The 20,383-nt window shown below is 36.2% G+C and overlaps 1 pseudogene; it reads left to right on the forward strand.

Moving 5' to 3' along the window:
- The first annotated feature begins 11,911 nt into the window (after nt 1-11,911).
- On the forward strand, nt 11,912-13,594 carry LOC149183368 (uncharacterized; annotated as a pseudogene).
- Nucleotides 13,595-20,383: the final 6,789 nt, after the last annotated feature.

Raw genomic sequence — 20,383 nt, forward strand, 5'->3', positions numbered from 1 at the left:
AAAACATGGAGGAATTGGAAACCCCCACACACCATTCAACATGTAATTAAACATAAAGAAGAGAATAAAAGCAGTGTAAGTTTCAAATCATCAATTTTGAGTAGATTTGTTTTGCCTTCTAGTTACGGTATCTGATAATTCACATTCGTTTAGCTCAAGCTTACTGCCTTGTCATTTTAGCATGGGCATGAAGATGTCGGAAATGAAAATACACTCATTTCATCATCATCCTCACAAAACTTTGGTGAACTACAGAATACAGTAGGAGTGCATGCTTGTAAGCCTCACAATTTTTTTATCATCGCTGCACAAACATTAGGATTTAGTTTTGTACTAGCCTCACAATTTTTTTATCACCACAATGCAGCCATTGGGATTTTTTTTACGATTTAGAATGCTTTAGGCATGTATTGTGCCTCATGAACACAATTTGGAATGGGAAAAGAGAAATGGTTTTTTGCACCAAGAGAAGTAAGGTGCTCTACAACCTTGGAGGGGGGGGGTATTTATTTCTTCATATGTGTGTAATGCCTAAACAAATTCCAACGTGAAATGCAATTGCCTTTTTGAGTGACATATTTCCTACAACTTGTGGATTTTTGTCACAATTCGAATTTCGAATGAATGATTTCTCTTGTTGTGAAGGAAATTAGTAAGAAGGTTGACTAATTAAAAATAGGGGAGTGGGGGATGGATCACTAAGACACTTTATTTCTATAGATTTTAGAAAGGATATTTTGTTGGGAAAGGGTTGTGAAAATGTTGGTGGTAGTATCAGCTAAGGAACAAAAAATGTTTTGGATTGCAAGATATTGGCATCTTTTTTAGAAATGTGAGGTTCCAAATAGATGCTCCTCTCAATTTGAGACAATCTACATGGCATGAAAACCTCAATTCTCTCAAATATATGTGCACGCTTGATAAAAAATACCAAGTGTATATTCTAGAAATCAAATACATTCTCATGCTCGCATGTGCCTTTATCACCATTTCCATGTAAGATACTACCAAGATCAGCAATGCCTATGGTATGTATGTAGGATTGGTGTTAAATTAAAATATATAACATAACCTTGGATTTAAATTTTATTTCACACAAATTGATGTCAGTGTGTTTCTTGATAGATGGGTGAATTAATGGGTTGGTAATTCAAAATGGTTAAAATGAATACACAATTAATTGATGTGTTTGGTGAATCATTTTATGTAGATGATGTATTTTGCTTTTCTGTGTGCGATCATACTAATAACCATTAGTGTGTACTTTCCTTGAAAAGTAAATTTGAGGGAATCTATGATGCTGATAAGTTTATCTACAAACTTCATGAAATGACAAATCACTTGTCCAACAATTGTAAAGTAGCCTATTCTTTATGGGACAGAGACAAAAACCCTCTATAGAGGGTTGGATAGAGTCTGTGAGTACATAACCATACCCTAATTTGTTGTACGAATATCCCCATGACATCCTACTTTACAAATGATAATTTCCATTCAGGATACACACGAAACATGATTCTTCTTTTGCACAAATTCTCCTCAAAATGATCAATTATGAAGAATAACAGGATAGTCATAGTTTAGCAATAATACAATTATATTATATTGTAATTTATTGGTGAAACGATGCTTACATAAACTGACAAAGAAAAAATGCAGTCTCTCAGTATCTGATATGTGTGGATACTCGAAGGATCATGAAATGTCTCATATGAGTGGATACTCAAAGGCTCATAAAACAAGTTTTTAAGCCTGTGACAATATTGAGAGAAAGCACATGCATGGAGTAAAATTAATACTTGTAATTGGAAATCCTCAAAGCGGAGATACTAACAAATCATGGAGGCATTGGATACCCTCACACACCACTCAACATGTAATTAAACATAAAGCAGAGAATCAAAGCAATGTAAGTTTTAAATCATCAATTCAATTAGACTTGTTTTACCTTCCAGTTACGCTATATGATAAATCACATTTTTTGGCTCAATCATGCTTCCTTGGAATTTCAGCCTTGGCCTATAGATCTTAGAAAAGGAAATTACTCATTTCAGCATCATCCTCAAAAAAATTTAGTGAACTACAGAATACAGCAGGAGTGCATGCTGCTATGCCTCACAAATTTTTTATCATCACAACGGAGACATTAGGATTTAGTTTTGTACCAGCCTCACAATTTTTTTATAATCACAATGCATCCATTAGAATTTCTTACGATTGAGAATGCTTTAGGCATATATTGTGCCTCACAAACACAATTCGGAATGGGAAAAGAAAACTGGGTTTTTGCAATGAGAGAAGCAAGGTGCTCTGCAACCATGGAGGGGGGACAACCTTGTTACCTAATATGCTTGTAATGCCTAAATAAAGGCCAACATGAAATACGATTGGCTTTCTAAGTGGTGTATTTCCTACAACTGGTGGATTTTTGTCACAATTGGAAGTCTGAATGAATGCTTTCTCTTGTTGTGGAGGGAATTGGTAAGAAAGGTTGACTTATTCGAAATAGGGGAGAAGGGGATGGATCACTAAGACACTTTATCTATATATATTTGAGGATATATATTTTATGGAAAAGGGTTGTGAAAATGTTGGTGCCAGCATCAGCTCAGGAAAAAAAATGTTTTGGGGCACAGGATATTAGCATATTTTTTAGAAAAAGTTGGGTTCCAAACAGATACTCCTCTCTATTTGACATAGTCCACATGGCATAGAAACATCATTTCTCTCAAATATATTTGTAGACTTCATCAAAACATGAAGACCAAGTTTGTATTCCATAAATCAATTACATTCTCATGTGGCATGCGTCTTTGTCACCACTTCTTTCCAAGATACTACCAAGATCGGCAATGCCTATGGTATATATGTAAGATTGGTGTAAATTAAAAGATATAACATAACCTTGCATTTAAATTTTATTTCACAGAAATTGATGTCAATGTGCTGCTTGATAGGTTGGCGAGTTAATGGGTTGCTAATTCAAAATTGTTAAAATGATTAGAAACATAGTGGATGTGTTTGGTGAATCATTTTATGTAGATGATGTATTTTTATTTTCTTTGTGAAATCATACTAATAAGCATTAGTGTGTCTGTTCCTTGAATAGTAAATTTGAGGAAATCTATGGCATTGATAATTTTATCTACAGTGTCCATGATGTTCTTAAAGTGGCAAGGAAATTGTTTAATGACAAAATAGAAAAAAAAACTGTGGTAATTAAGATTCCACACAGTGTCACAGAAGAATATATAGTAGAAAAGGTGGATCCATTATTTAGGAGGACAAGGAGTATCATTCTCAATGCCTTCTATTAATCTATTTAAGGAAATCAATGATGCTCATAAGTTTATCTATAGTCTCCGTGAAATGAAAAATCACATGTTCAACTATTGCAAAGTAGCCTATTCTTTATGGGACAGAGACACAAACCCTCTTTAAAGTGTTGGATAAAGTTTGTGAGAACATAACCATACCCTAATTTTCTATACCCATATCCCCATGACATCCTACTTTACAAACAATAATTGTCATTCAGGATACACAGGAAACATGATTCTTCTTTTGCACAAATTCTCCTCAAAATGATCAATTATGAAGAATAATTATGAAGAATAAGAGGATAGTCACAGTTTAGCAATAATATAATCATATTATATTGTAAAGTATTGATGAAACCATGCTCAAATCAATTGACAAAGAAAAAATGTAGTCTCTAAGTATCTCATATGTGTTGATACTCGAAGGCTCATAAAATGTCTCATATGAGTGGATACTCAAAGGCTCATAAAACAAGTTTTTAAGGCTGTAACAATATGGAGAGAAAACACATGCATGGAGAAAAATTAATAGCTATAATTGGAAATCCTCAAAGGGGAGAGACTAACAAAACATGGAGGAATTGGATACCCCCAACACCATTCAACATGTAATTAAACATAAAGCAGAGAAGAAAACCAGTGTAAGTTTCAAATCATCAATTTTGAGAAGACTTGTTTTCCCCTCCAGTTATGCTATATGCTAATTTAGATTTGTTTAGCTCAAGCTTACTACCTTGGCATTTTAGCCTAACCATGAAAATTTCGGAAATGAAAATATAATCATTTCATCATCATCCTCACAAAACTCCAGTGAAATTCAGAATACAACCAGAGTGCATGCTAGTAAGCCTCCCAATTTTTTTATCATCACAATACAGACATTATGAATTAGTTTTGTACTAGCCTCGTAATTTTGTTATCATCACAAGACAGCCATTAGGATTTTTTTTACAAGTGAGAAAGCTTTAGGCCTATATTTTTCCTCATGAACACAATTTGGAATGTGAAAAGGGAGCTGGGGTTTTTCATCAAGAGAAGCAAGCCACTCTACAGTACTAGAGGGGGGAGATCTTCATTACTTCATATGTGCGTAATGTCTAAAGAAAGACCAATGTGAAATAAAATTGGCTTTCTAAGTGGTGTATTTCCTACAACTGGTGTATTTTTGTCACAACTAGAAGTCTGAATGAATGCTTTCTCTTTTTGTGAAGGGATTTAGTAAGAAAGGTTGACTTATTCAAAACAGGGGAGAAGTGGATGGATCACTACAACACTTTATTGTTATTTATTTGAGAATGGATATTTTGTTGCAAAAGGGCTGTGAAAATGTTGGTGGCAGCATCAGCTCAAGAACAAAAAAATGTTTTGGAGCACAGGACATTGACATATTTTCTAGAAAATTTAGACTCCAAACAAATACTTCTCTCTATTTGACACAGTCCACATGGCATTAAAACATCAATACTCTAAAATATATGTGCACACTTCATCAAAACATGAAGGCCAAGCGTATATTCCATAAATCAACTACATTTTCATGCTAGCATGTGTCTTTGTCACCATTTCTTTCCAAGATACTACTAAGATAAAAAATTCCTATAGTATGTATGTAGGATTGGTGTTAAATTAAAATATATTACATAACCTTGAATTTAAATTTTATTTCACATAAATTTACGTCAGTCTTTGTCTTGATAGGTTGGTGAATTAATGGGTTGGTAGTTAAAAATTGTTAAAATGAATAGATACTTAGTGGATGTGTTTGGTGAATCATTTTATGTAGATGATGTATTTTTCTTTTGTTTGTGAAATCATACTAATAACCATTACTTAATGCTTGCCTTGAACAATAAATTTTAGGGAATCTATGATGTTGATAATTTTATCTATAGTCTCTGTGATGTGCTTAAAGTGGAAAGGTAATTTCTTAATGACATAATAAGAAAAAGGACTGTAGTAATTAAGATTCCACATAGGGTCGTAGAAGAATATATAGTAGGAAAGGTGGAGCCATTATTTAGGAGGACAAGCAAGATCATGCTCAGTATATTCTATCCATCTATTTAAGGAATTCTATGATGTTGCTAACTTTATCTATAGTCTATGTTATGTGCTTAAAGTGGCAAGGAAATCTCTAATGAGACAATAGCAAAAATAACTGTAGTAATTAAGATTCCACAAAGGGTCACAGAAGTGTATATAGCAGAAGATTTGGAGCCATTATTTAGGAGGACAAGCAATATCATTCTCATTATCTTCTATCCATCTATAGATATGAAGATCAAAGAAGGGTCAAACCATGGGATTGAATTTATCTGTTGCTTTGGCATGTATCGTGTTCTTGAGTTTCACCCTGATATTAGAAGAGTGGGAGATAAAATGATAAAAACATTACATGATGCAGGGGTTGTCGAACTACTGGGTTGATGATTGCCCTTGTTGTCCGACAGCTGTGGATTCCCATAATCTTTATTCCTTGTTGATATCAAAGCATCATTTTGTTGCTTCGAAACCGACAACATTAGCACTTGAGACAGGGAAGCATTGTCACTAGCAACTGGATTTGTTCTTGGATTTGGAAATGGATCAGTCAATACTATCGAGGATTTTTAATTCTTGAAGAATTTTCTAAGCTCAGCTTTATACGGACACTCTCTTATGCAATGATCCTCATCACATATTAGGCATGGACGATTTGGTTTCCTATATCCAGAAGGGTTTGCAGAAGATTTTTCAGGGGACGACTCTTCCTGTTTCTTCTTCTTCCCTTTCTTTGTCTTCTTGCCTCTTGTTTGCTTGGTTTCTTTGCCTTTGTTAGTCGATACAGCATTTACTTCCAAGGCGAGAAGTTCTTCATTTGCATTTTGACCTATAACCGTATGGGCCTTTTTCGACATAGCCTTTATGGTTTTCATGCTGGTCGTTCCTATCACACTGTCCCCGGAATGAGAGTCTTTGTTTGATTTAGGAGATGGAGGAATGGAAAATTCCGGACTAGGAGTATCAGGGATTTTATCATAGAGCGTGCCAGACTGAGTATATATTAAGTCTAAATATTGTGCATGAGCAATTAATTTCTCTTCAGTGACGACTCCTCGCTTTGCCACATCTTCTGTAATAGAAGGTAACAACGACTTAATAAACCATTCAGCCAACAGCTGATCAGGAACATATGTTTTTACCATTCTACGATGACGTCAACCCTCATGAATATGATCGGATATTTGAGTGGCCGTCGTTTGCTTGAAATTGGTAAGAAGCTCTGTTCCTGTTTCATAACTTATGGGTAGCTGAAAATGGGTTAAAAGGGTTGTGGCTAGGGTGCTGAAGTTATCACACGAAGCTCTAGGCAATTTGATATACCATTTTCCTACCAGACCAGTTAACGTTCGCTGAAAAAGGCGAAGCCTGATCAAATCATCGTTTAGAGTGTTAGATGAACACCATAGATGAAAGGTCATCACATGATTCGACGGGTCTTCACCCAAATTTCCATTAAATTTAGGAATATCTGATGGAATTTTATGAGGAATCGCTGGCCACCAAGGGGTGTAAGCGATTGGATCGTTTGTTAGCCAATTTAGATTTGGTAACTCTAAAGTTGCCACAAAGGGCAACTGTTGATTTAGGTTCGGCGAAGCATACCCAGGATAAGATGGGATTGCTTGAGCAGTGGGTCTTTGCATACCAACATAGTGCATTTGATGCTGATAACTTTGATAAGGTTGATGGGAATAACCATTATGAAATCATTGATGTTGTCCATTTTCAATATACAGCTGCCCATTACTTGCAAAGACTTGGTGCTCAGATCCTTGGTAAACTTGTTGGAATTGTGGTTATTGATATTGCACCAGCCATGGTTGTGAGACCATGTGCTATTGTCCAATACTGGTTGTTTGACCAAGATGAGGGGTAATGGTAGCCGTTTGAGCCTGGGTCACTTCAGTTAAGGAGCCACTAACCAATGATTGTGGTGGTGTCACAAGGACAAGGGGCTATTGGATTGCGACCTGAGAGACTTGAGGTTGGCATACAATAGGTAATGCTTGTACTTGCGACACCATCACAATAGCCTGTGTAGTGGGGATATTTGACATATGCATACTTTGTTGCATTGATTATACAACTCTTGTTTGTTGAGGCAGTATTGGAATCCAATGACTGGATGTAATTCCAACATAATCTAAATTCTGTTGCAAACTCTCGTATGTTTGACCTCCCGGAGGTGACAATGAAAGGGCATATTTCCCTCCATACGACGGTAATTCGGTGCTTAAGGGAATTATTTGCCTTTGAGGACTGAACTGCCCAAATTGACATTGTGAAGGATCAATTTGTTGAGACTCAACATAAGAGATTCTAGATATTATTCCGGATGAACAAACGGGAACAGACCATATCGTCAAAACAGCCCCTGGATGGATCCCATCCAGTGATTGAGAGCTAGCTGCGACAAATGGTACATCGGTGAACATTGTCGGAGTAGCAACAGGAATTTTTGCCACTATTGTGTCAAATGACACAGTCCTAGATGTCGACGGTTTTTCAGACATATCTAGTCTATCCAAAAGGTTTCCTAGCGATTCTACAGGAACTTCTGATAACGGTAGACTAATTTCTGATGAAGAAGGATATAGAGTGACCCCTACTCCAAATTGTGATGGAGTACTAGATGGTGGATCCTCCACAATCTCTTCTATAGCAATCGAACTGGGTGGAAGAGGTAGATCGTCAGGTCCGTAAAATATTTCTAGTGCCGAAGTAGTTATAGATTCTACAACAACTGATGTTTGGGGAACAACACCTTCCGAATCAGCTATGGATGGAGCCGGTTCAGGCATAGACGTGTTTACCCTCACACTAGGATCAGTTCTATTGTCCTCTCGCAGCTACAGAACTTCTTCTGTAAAGGCAGGGGTACCAGAAATGTTTAGAGTAACCAGAGTCTCCGAGGGTGTCGGAACACTTGTTCCAACATGAGCAGGGGACGTTGAGCTAGTTAAACAAGTTCACTTTGTCTGGAATAGTTTTGATTCTGGGGACAAAGACGGTTGACTCGTAGGTCTCCGCGAACGACGGGGTCTCAATTTACTTTCTTCCACGATTGCAGATTACTCGATCAACTAAAAATAAAGGGGAAAATGTTTCCGAATTAAATGAATTTTAGACACTTTGACACAACTTGTTTTTTCAATTTTTAAGAGTCGAGAAAAAAAAAAATATGACTCTAGTCGCCTTCGATTTTTAATGAGCCTGAAGTGACAAGTGCTCAGATGGACCTTTACCTTTAAGGAGTCTGAAAAGGAGCGAAAGAGACTACTCTAGAAATCTAGACAGAGGGATTACCAAACCAATCGCAAAACTGTAGAATACGTTTTATGGTACGGCAGTCAATCTTCCCAAATGTTGTGTTCAGTGCATTGCGATCGATAGGGTGGTAGACACGGATTCCTATGGATAAAGGATATAGGTTATTGTGGTCTCCCAACATATACTCGACGGTACATTGGAGCAAAAGTCCATATTGGCACTTGTCAGCTCAAAGAGGAGGAATCACCCAACCAACAGTGAAAGTGACAGTTACCAGGCTTTACGACGCCGGAATACGTCTCTAGCCTGGACTTCTAGATGTTGTGCGTTAGGTTCCAAAGTGTTTTTAGGTTCATTAAATTTATTTTACAAGTGATCTTTCTTAAGAAATTTTCCTTTCAGGTTCACCGTGTGATGTAGATGTACAATTCCTAAAATGTAATCTAAGATGATAAACAATCATTTAATCTTCTTTTTGCAATGAAAGTCCTAGCTACTAAAGAAAGAGAGACAGTATTCTTTCAACATAGAGCAGAGAGCACACACTAGATGCACTGTCCTAAATCAAACCAACAAGTTGTCTAAATGAAAATGCATATGCATGTATTTGTTTTCAACCTTCTTAATGTGTGAATGACAAAAAGAATGATAAGTACAAATATGAATTATCTTTTCAAAGTGATAGTACTAACAAATTTCTCTCTAAAAACGAAAGGAAGATAATGACGACACTTTACTATTTTGAATTGAAAACTGATTTCGACACCTGAAAAAATACTAATTCAAATCAAATACAAGAGTAATTATATAATCGACCATCAAGAACAATAGAATTCTTCTCTTTGACTGAAAACGACACTTGCGACACTTTTAAATCAAAAGACGACAGTTCGACTATGCTACTACTTTGTAAAAGAGAACTGAAAATGGTGGAAAATACATAAAAACATCCACAGTTCTTTGCACAATGGAGGTAGAAAGATGGAAAGGAAGGGGATTTCCATAGTGGTATGCTAATCATAGACAACAAAACTCCTGAATAGAGCTTAAGAGAGTGAACACAAAAACCAAAAAACTGAGAGCAGAAGAGGTCTTGTCTGATCAGCGCACCTGTAACACAGGGCAGTGTGATGAGCACACCTACTGCACATGGGAAGTGCGATGCATCCAGATTCCTAAGAGTAGAAGTTGCAATGGTCAAGGGACGAGACTTCAACTAGGTTCCAGGTCACAGTTTGCAGCTCAGTTCAGGGATTTAGGCTGAGCAAGTGATGTACAGTAAATAGAAATCACGGGGGCTGATCTAATATGGTTACTATAGCCACCACTAGGGCAATTAGAAAGTTTTCAAATCGATTGTTCAGTTTATAAACAAAACCTAGAGATAGACTGAAGCAGCATTGATCTACTTTGCACTTGCACAGCAAATGCAGCTCGAAGGCTAGCTAGCTTGACTTCAGGCTCCGTCTGTAAGTTTATAAAACAAACAAATATAGACAAACAAACAATCTATTCGATCCCCAATGGAGTCACCATTTTGTTATCGGGAAATCTAGTGTCCACTCGGAGCTGCTAGTCCAACTAAGACTGGTAGCTACCCTAGAAACAAATAAACTAAAACTACTTTCGTTTTCCTTTATGAGAAGTAGATAAGAGTGGAATGAAGGACAACAACCTCAGTCTTGCGCTTGGTTCCTTGCTCGGTTCCTCTCCCTTCTGACAGATCGTTGCCGCTTCTCCTTCCTCTACCCAACTTCAAAGAGAACCTATGGGATCAAAGCAGCATAATACTATCGAAGAACAAAGATCTACAATCATAAAAAATATAGGACCAGATATATATTAACCACACAAATGCATATATCATCAAACATACAAGAATGTGGAGGAAAACTTGAATAGCTTTATTAATAATCAAGAATAGCAAAGAGGATTACAACCAATTGTTCTGACCCAATTTCATCCTCCAGCATGAAAGCCCTTATTTCACCTCATGAAAAGCTTAGATCACCCAACACTATGATATTCCAACAAGAAACCAACAACACTTCCTTACAAGAAACAAAATTCCAACCTCTGGATCTCTGGGATGAGGGATCCATATATAGATGATTGCAAGGGGTGAGTCAGCTTCTGGGATTTTGATTAGTGTCCTCTCTCTGATAGTTCTTGATTCCACTTGGAGATTGATGATCACTTACTCAGTGCTAGGCGAATTCAGAGAAGCAAGTGTCACAGGAGAAGTTTCTGGAAGATTCCATGATCATCCACCTCGCAAACTCTCTCTACCATTTGTCCACTCTCACCCTCGCACCCTACAGAAGGGATTTTCAGTATGCATCACACCTCCTGTGTGCATTTGGTGGGATGCATCGCACTTTGACCATGGAGTAGGTGAGATGGTCGATTTTTGACCAGTTCTAAGCCGTTTCCTGTGGAGAACTTCTAGGAGATGATGTAATCAACTGACCTTGTTGCTTTAGGGTATGAAACAACACTTTTAGGGACTTAGGAGCCCTTGGTTTATGGACATGTTTGATTAGGGTTGTAGTGCCCAAAAATGTCTATAACAATAACTAATCATAACAGTCCTCTAATAAAATCTAAATAATAAAATTTATCAAATTCCCTTACACTATGTTATTGATACATTAATATACCAGGCTCGTATCTAACGGGCTTTTGTATAACCACCATTAAATTTAGGAAAATACCTTATAGCCCTATCCAACCCCGCATTAATGAACAAATGGCACATATATTGGTTGTCAAAAGTGAGCGTCGTAATTAGAGATTAGGCTATGCTAGGGATTCCCTTTCTTTAAAAATAAAGTCGTCATTCATTTGGTCAACGAAATTTATGTGGTAGATTAAGTTTGAACGGCGACTTTGAAGGTTCTTAGAGTTGGCCAATGTCATTGTCTTGGACTTTTTCGTTTATTTGAATTTTCTACGTAAAGTATGGGGGTCCTCCTAGATTTTCCCACTCAGCGCGTACAGTGAATGACTAGGGACGGTTGATTAGGAAGAGGTTTTGAAAAATCGTGGGCACAAATTTTGACCCATCATCCGTTAGGAAGTTGAGGATGAAATTCATAATAAGATGCTCATAGTTGCCTGGAAGGCAGGCCATTGCACGATGATAATCACCTGGAACCCCTCTAGAAATTCAGGCTCTAGCCTACTTCCTTTTATTTATAGCTCCTCTTTATATCTCTTATTTTTCATAGGTGCCCCAGTTGTTTTCTGAGTTTGTGCATTACTGCTGAAATCTTACAATGGCTAATTTTGGTTCGAGCATGGGCCATTTTGAAACCAACAGTAAGGCCTTAAGCAAGGGACACTCCCGGCAACTACAACAACCAGACAATTTGCAGCACATTAATCAAGGGACTCAAGCGTTTGAACCATAAGACTTTCTTGTTTCAGAGGAGGAATTCCACCATTCTAGCAAAACTGATGATGCGGGTGAGCAGGCCAACAAGCTTAAGGCTATCAACCCTGCATGACGTACACCACCTGAATATGCAGTCCCCTGTTCGACCAATCCACCATATGTCCACGGCCTTTGTTCGGATAACAATTCTAGGATTTCCTGTGTGATCGAAACCCATAAGCCTTTAGAGACAATGTAAGTGTTAATTGAAGGTACTCTTGCGAAAATATGATTTTGCTTTTCTGTAACTATTGATCTTCATTTAGGATTTTCAAAGTGCATATGATTTGCCTTTTCTGTAACTATTGATATTCATTTAAAATTTTTGAAGTGCATAGAAGGAACAAAAAATTGGATGCGCGAGTCTTTAGGTATTAAAGGTCTCTTGTGTATCTAAATAGGATTTCATTACGTAAAAGTTTCATATACTTCAATTTTTTGATAGGTAAAGGTTCAAAAAAATTAATTGATCGTTTATGGATTTTTGTGGGTGTAGAAAATTTTACAGTGAAGCGGGTTTGAGTAAGAGGCTATGTGGCATGTGGGACGGGTGATCTTTATGGAAGTCCATGTTACCAGGTGCAAGTTTAGGAATTGATGATAGACGCTATGTTATTTATTTCACTAGTTTTAATCTCACCTTTTCACCTCGTAACTAAAATTTCTGAAGTGATAATTGAAGCTATGTGATTGACTTATTTTACTAGTTTCAATCTCACCCACTATCTCTCATAGAAATGGTCATAGATAAATGATATACTTAACTCAGTGGAATAGAAAAAATGATATATAATATTTAAATATGCTATAGATTGGAGATTAAAATGTGTTTTTCATCTTTAAAAATATTTGATATAGGTTAAATGAGATTGAAGTTTCAAAGAATTGTTCCACGTGATCTTCATTTCAAATGACAAGCTTGACTCCAAAAATACCTTATATAGGTTAAATGAGATTGCAGTTTCAAGGAATCTTTCCACCTGATCTTTGTTTCAATGACAAGTTCAACTCCAAAATTGATCTATGAGTAGGTTGTAGAGCATATGAGTTTACTCATGAATTAATGGTTATATTATATAGTTTTAGAACACACGGTCTCACTCATGAATTAATTCCATATTCAAGCAGGAGTCCCGAGACTAACAACATAAAGGGAAAGGTCGAACAAACTCACAAATATGCCTTTCTCATCAGATGTGAAACTGATATTCTGGATGATGGTTACAAGTGCCGCAAGTATGAGAAGAAATTTTTGAAGACTAGTTACAATCCAAGGTGTTTATGTTAATATGTTATGTGGAGTGTTTTGTTCCAATTAGGTTAAGTACATCTAGTTACTCGCTAGGTCCTGATGTCTAGTTACTTGCTTTTCTAGAAGAATTATTTTAGATGCACAGATAGCAACTGTGATGTTCAGAAAACTGTGGAACATGACACGCATGATAAGGGAATTGTCATAACTACCTACCTGGGAAAACATAATCATGGAAATCCCTCTATAATCTACTATATTGGGAACCCTTAAATACTTAAGCTTCCATTCCAAACTACCAGCTCACCAAAAGACTGTGTTTCTCCTCCACAACCTATTTCTAAGTAATCTAAACAACACCAAAAAGGTTTGGAGTACAAAGATTGTGTTATGAAACTAGCTCACAAAAAGATAGAAAAGATAGATCAACACCTTAGAATTCAGCCTCTTCGAGGGGGAAACCTCCTTTAAATTACACAAATGAATGATTATTTGATGATTCAAATGACAAAACCTCCTTTCTATATATAGTAGTCTAAGGAGTCACAATATAACCCAGCCAACCTAACAATAATAGTATAAAGGCACAAAAATAACAATAGAGGGATTCTATGGGGCACAGTAATAACAATATGGGAAAAATAGGGGCACAACAATATTAATAAGGGATATAGCTACAATAGTAATGGGGTAATCACTTGTATTATAGGGACCTAACATGCCCCTCTCGTTCAAAAACATGTTGTCCTCAACACTTGACTAGTTTTTGATGCTTCTGTATAAAATTATCATCCTCCCATGTGGAATCTTCAATGGATAAGTTCTTCCACTTGATGAGATACTTCGAAATTGAATGATTTCGTAGCTGTCGAGTTCTTGTTTCTGTGACTGCTTCTCGTTGCAATATAATTTTTCCTTCCTCGTCAAGCTCTGGCAATATTGTTTGAACTGGGAGCTTATCACCTATAACCTTCTTTAAACATGAAACATGGAAAACTGGGTGCACTTGAGAAGCTACAAGAAGCTCTAATTTGTATGCCACAGTACCAACCTTTTGAAACACCTTGTACGAACCATAATACTTTGGTGGTAATTTATTATCCTTCTTAGGTTGCTTGAGAGATCTGTTTATCAGATACAAAGCAACGAAGATATCCTTCCAAACATTTGTTTACTATGTTAGTTTTACCATCAGATTGAGGATGATAAGATGAGCTATGAGCTAACTGAGTACCAAGACAAGAAAATAATTCCATCCAAAAATTTCCAATGAAAATGGGATCTCTGTCACTTACAATAATCTTTGGGTTTCCATGTATCTTTTGAATTGTTTCCATAAATGCAGTAGAAACTATAATGGATTTAAATGGATGTGATAGTGCACAAAAGTGTGCATACTTGGTAAGTTTGTCAACTACCATCATGATGACACTCTTTCCCTCAGACTTGGGTAAACTTGTGATAAAATCCATTGAAGCCTCCTCCCAATCTTGGCTTGGAATGGATAAAGGTTGTAATAGACCCGGGGTCTCAATTGTTTCAACTTTATTTTGTTGGCAAACCAAACATTCCGCCAAAAACTTTTGAATATCTGATTTAAGGCCATCCCAAAAAAATCCTTCTTAACCCTGTGATAAGTTTTTAAAAATCATAAGTGCCCTCCTAAGGGAGAAGTGTGCAATTCCCTAAGAATATTTTGTTTGAGTTGGGAATTCTTATAGAGGTATAAGTGATCTTTGTACCATAACAAATCATTTTTCCAGCTAAATGTATTAGATTTACTGGAATATTGTTGTAACTTTCGAATAAGTGCCCACACTTCTTCATCATTGTTCCATTCCTCCCTTGCTTGTTTTATCCAATCTAGTTGGATAATAGAAATGGTGCACAAAAATGCTTCCACATCCACATCCTTTCTTGAGAGTGCATCTGCCACCACATTTTGCTTACCTTTTTTATAGATTATTTCAAATTCATAACCCAACATCTTTGTGACCCACTTTTGTTGCTCTTCAGAGGATAATATTTGTTCTAAAAAGTATTTAAGGATATCATGATCCATTTTTACCTTGAAGTGTTTTTCCATTAGGTAGGGTCACCATTTCTTAAGTGCATGTAGTATTGCCAACATTTCCTTCTCATAAATAGCTTTGTGTAAAAACTTTCCCTTAATTGGACGACTTTCAAAAGTAATGGGTCTTTCATCTTGCATTAAAATAGCACCAATTCCATTTCCTGAAGCATCACATTCCACAATAAAGGTTTTTGTGAAGTCTGGTGTAGCGAAGACTGGTGGTTGGCACATTGCCTCTTTAAGATGTTCGAAGGCCTTTGTTGCTTCCGGAGTCCATGAAAATGCATCTTTCTTCAATAATGTTGTTAGAGGTGCTGCTATTCTCCCATAATTCTTAACAAACTTGTGATAATACCCTGTCAACCCGAGAAATCCTCGCAAATGCTTTTTGGATGTGGGGATTTTCCATTCCTTAATGGCTTTAATTTTTCTTGGGTTTACCTTAACTCCTTCATGAGATACAATATGACCCAGATATTCCACCTCTTGTACTCCAAAGAAACATTTGGATCTTTTTGCATATAATTGTTTCTACTCCAATAGTTGTAGCACCCTGTCAACATGTTCAACATGATCCTTCCAAGACTTGTTGTAGATTAGTATATCATCAAAAAATACTAAAACAAATTTTCTAATTAAGGGTTTGAAAATGGAATTCATCAAACCTTGAAATGTAGAAGGTGCATTGGTAAGGCCAAAAGGCATGACCAAAAATTCATAATGACCCTCATGAGTTCTAAATGTTGCTTTCAGAATGTCCTCAGTCTTCATTGTGATTTGATGATATCCTGAATGAAGATCCACCTTGGTGAACTAAATTGATCCATGCAATTCATCCAGTAACTCATCAATGACAGGAATGTGAAACTTATATTTAATAGTGAGCTTGTTGAGTTCCCTATAATTCGGACACATGCACCATGATCCATCCTTCTTGTCCACCAATACTACTGGAGTAGCGAAAGAACTTTGACTAGGTTGAATTATACCAGGCTCTAGCATTTCTGCAACCATACGTTCAATTTCACTCTTTTGGGCATAGGGATATCTGTACGGCCTGATGTTTGGAGGAACACTTCCTGGAATCAAATGAATAGCATGATCATGATCATGAATAGGTGGGAGACCTTTTGGAGTCTAAAAAACCTTGGAATGATTGTCCAAGACTTTTTGGAGATCTGGAGAAATAGATGATTTCGATGTGGAAACATCTAGCAAACATAATTGTGAAATTACACCTCTTTGTTCCTTTTTTAGAAGCTTTGACATACAATTAGAGCTTATTATCTTTCTCGGTTTCCCTACAATGCCCCTTAATTCAACTTCCTTTCCTTCCGCAGAAAATTTAAAGAAAAGTTCTTGAAAATTAAAAGCTATTGTACCCAAGGATTGTAGCCATTGGACTCCTAGTACAACATCAACACCTCCCATTGGAATGGAAAGCATTGGGCTAGTCAATACATATTTTCCCATGGATAGCTTCATATTATGGCACTTTCCAGAGCGATTTATTGTTCCTCCATTTGCAACCATCACTTTACACTCTGGTGCTGGATATAGGAAGAAATTCAATTCTTTTGCTATCTTACAATGAATAAAATTGTGGGTACTTCCTGAATCAATCAACACTATTACCTTTTTCCTCTTCATTTGTCCTTCTATCTTGATGGTTTGAGGAGTGGTAATTCCAGCCAATGCATTACAAGATATGGTCGGATTCATTTCTTCTTTATCTAGGCTTTGTTCCTTGAGTATATCCTCTTCTTTTGACATTTCTTACTCCTTTTCTTCTTCCTCTTTACAATCTATATAGAATAATTTCTTCTTAGCACACTTATGACCTTTAGTGTATGTGCTATCACAACTGTAACAAAGTCCTTTTGCTCTTTTTTCTTCCAATTGTTGTGGTGTCAACCTTATAGGTTGTGGAAGGCTAGGGGCAACAACACTTCCATCTTTATAGTTGTGAGTGGTATGCTTCTTGGTTGACATGATTTTTCTTTGCATTTTTCTTGCTAACCTAAATGCCTTCTCTAATGAATCATGTTCCCAAAGATGAACATCATGTTAGATATTATCCTTTAAAGTCCCTATGAACACATCAATCCTATACTCCTTTGGAATATTTTTTACCCTTATGTTCAATTTTTGGAACTCCTCAATGTGATCCATTATTGAACCCTTTTGTTTGAGACTTATCAATTGGCTAAAAAAAGTGTTGCTTTTTGTATCTTCATAATGTGTTGTCAATTCTTCCGTAAAAATTGCCCAAGTGATAATTTCTTTATGAGAGGAAAGCCATTGATACCATACAAACTGATTTGGTTCAAAATATAAAGTTGCAATTGTGTGTTTTGAACATTATTGAGATTGAAAAATTGCTCCATCTGTAATATCCATGTTGCGGGATTGTTGCCATCAAACATCCTCATATCGATTTTTGGAATATGGTGGGTCTTCGATCTAAAATTAGAGTCTATGAAATCATGATTAACATTTCCTTTGTTCTCATCATGAGTTTCCTTTACTACCCTTTCAACATTAATAAGCATTTCTTGTAGAAACTTTGTCAAATCTATCATCAAATCTGTCTTCAAATCTTCCATGCCTGTCTTCAAATCTGTCTTCAAATCATCCAACTTAGCTTCCACATCATTCATATTAGATTCTACGCCTTTTTTTAGACAATCCATATTAGCTTCTATGCATTTCTTTAAACCATCCATCTTAGCTTCTACATCTTTCTTTAAACCATCCATCTTAGATTTTGTTACTTTTTGTGCAAGTGACACTTGTCGCACTTGATCCCATAATTTTGATATATCATGTTGCATTTCTTCCTCTTCTTCATGAGTCATGCTAGAGCTTTTAGGTTGCTTACTAGGTGTTTGCATTTTCCTTCCTCGGGGCATCAATTATTGATAATAGTGCTTTACTATGCCCTTTGAATTCCTTCAAACTATTTTTTCAAACCAAGCTTATGCAAAGATTTAAAAACTACACACCTTTTTTCACTTTGTAGGAGCTTGATATTGAATCTGATGTATCTCTGTAATTTCAAATCATCCAGTTCTGAAATTGCAACCTACAGTAGCCCTCTGCGTCCTCTTTCCAATGCCACTAGTATGATCCAAATCAAATTCTCCAGGGAAGAGTTATGCCAAATCTCCCACAGTGACCTGATTATAGACTAGTTCAGTAGAGCAGAATTGTATGACATGCCACGTGTCACTGTTTTCACATTTGGTTCTGAAAAATATATACAAGAAGCTACACTCCATCCTCTTTCTATACATTCTTACGAAATTTCAATCTGATCCTCAGAAGGAAAGTTATGACGATTTTCCTTAGGTCACATGTTTGGAATGTAATTCAGGAGTCTGCAAAAATACCAACTTCCTTAGATCACATCTCAGCAAATATAGCGCGAAAAGCTCTGAAATTTGGACCCGAGGTTCAGTGTGATTTCATCTCAAATGGGTATTATTTTTTTTTTTTCTTCTGAAATGTTGCAGAAAAAACGTTATAGTGAAAATGCCACGATGACCTATTTGGAGCAGCAAAACCCTAAATCCAAAGCTCTGATACCAAATATTATGAAACCAGCTCACAAAAAGATAGAAAAGATAGATCAATGCCTTAGAATTCAGCCTCTTCGAGGGGGCAACCTCCTTTACATTACATAAATGAATGATTCTTTAATGATTAAATGACAAAACCTCCTTTCTATATATAGGAGTCTAAGGAGTCACAATATAACCCAGCCGACCTAACAATAATAATATAAAGGCACAAAAATAAAAATAGAGGGATTCTATGGGGCATAGTAATAATAATATGGGGACAATAGGGGCACAACAATATTAATAAGGGATACAACTACAATAGTAATGGTGTAATCACTAGTATTATAGGGACCTAACAGATTGCATAACAGAGTATATTACCACTATAATTGGTGTTATTTGTAGTGTTTGGAATCATACTAATATGTTCATTACCGGGTACAGAAGTAGTTTATTCCATAGTATTCATTTACCCAAATATACATGTAAGTATTGCGGGGCATTTCCCATGAGTTCTAGACATGGAAACAAACAAATAGTAAAATAGATAAAGAATAATCCACGCAGCTTTGGTTTGTATTCAGCAAATCATCAACAAATTTTCATAATAATTGGATAACCAAAGCTCTTATGTGGTGAAGCTTTCCCTAAATTTCTTCAAAGAAGTTGAAAATTCTATGTGAAGGTCTTTGCTTTTAAAGGTGACGAAGAAAGCTTTAAGCACATGTTGGTTTTCTCATCTACTACCCAACTGATAACTTCAGAACTAGGGTCTTCAAGGGCTAGACTTCTATTAGTGAGGATGAAGAAGGAAGCATCTGCAAAAGTAAATTTGTAAAACTGGATGGTGACATCTAGTTCATGGATTTTTCTCCACACTGTTGTTTTCCAATGGCTGCTGCTGTGCCTTGCCTTCTGGAATCTATATACCAGATTGATGAAAAGGCAAGATTGATGAAAAGGCAAGCATGTGGCTAGGGCAAACTGCTCATAGAGCTCAGTTGTGTTTTCGATATTTTTTCTTTCACTATCACTAGGTCAAATTTTATATCAATATCAAAAGAAAATCGAATTTGCTCATGTAATAATCCATAAATCCACATGTGGACATTCAAATCACACCTTAAAATATTGTTTTCCACGGGGCTCATTTTGTATTTTTATTCGTGTGTAAGACTTTTCACATTGGAATTATTGTTATTTATGTATATATACTTTTCTATTGTTTTCTATTGTTATGAATTAAAAATATAAATATAATTCTAGAAAGGTTATTCTAATGGGCACAATGTTTTCATATAATAGTTAACTGCACAATCTCTTTCTCTATAAATGGGAGCTAAAACAATTTCAATTTTTTATTTTAAAAAGCATCTTTCCAATAATAAATTTATGGTTTTGAGGCAATAAAATCGTTCCATC

This window comes from Pinus tabuliformis, chromosome 3_2, assembly GCF_031772625.1.
Source record: "Pinus tabuliformis cultivar Carrire ecotype Pingquan chromosome 3_2, CPIR1, whole genome shotgun sequence".
Lineage (NCBI taxonomy): Eukaryota > Viridiplantae > Streptophyta > Pinopsida > Pinales > Pinaceae > Pinus > Pinus tabuliformis.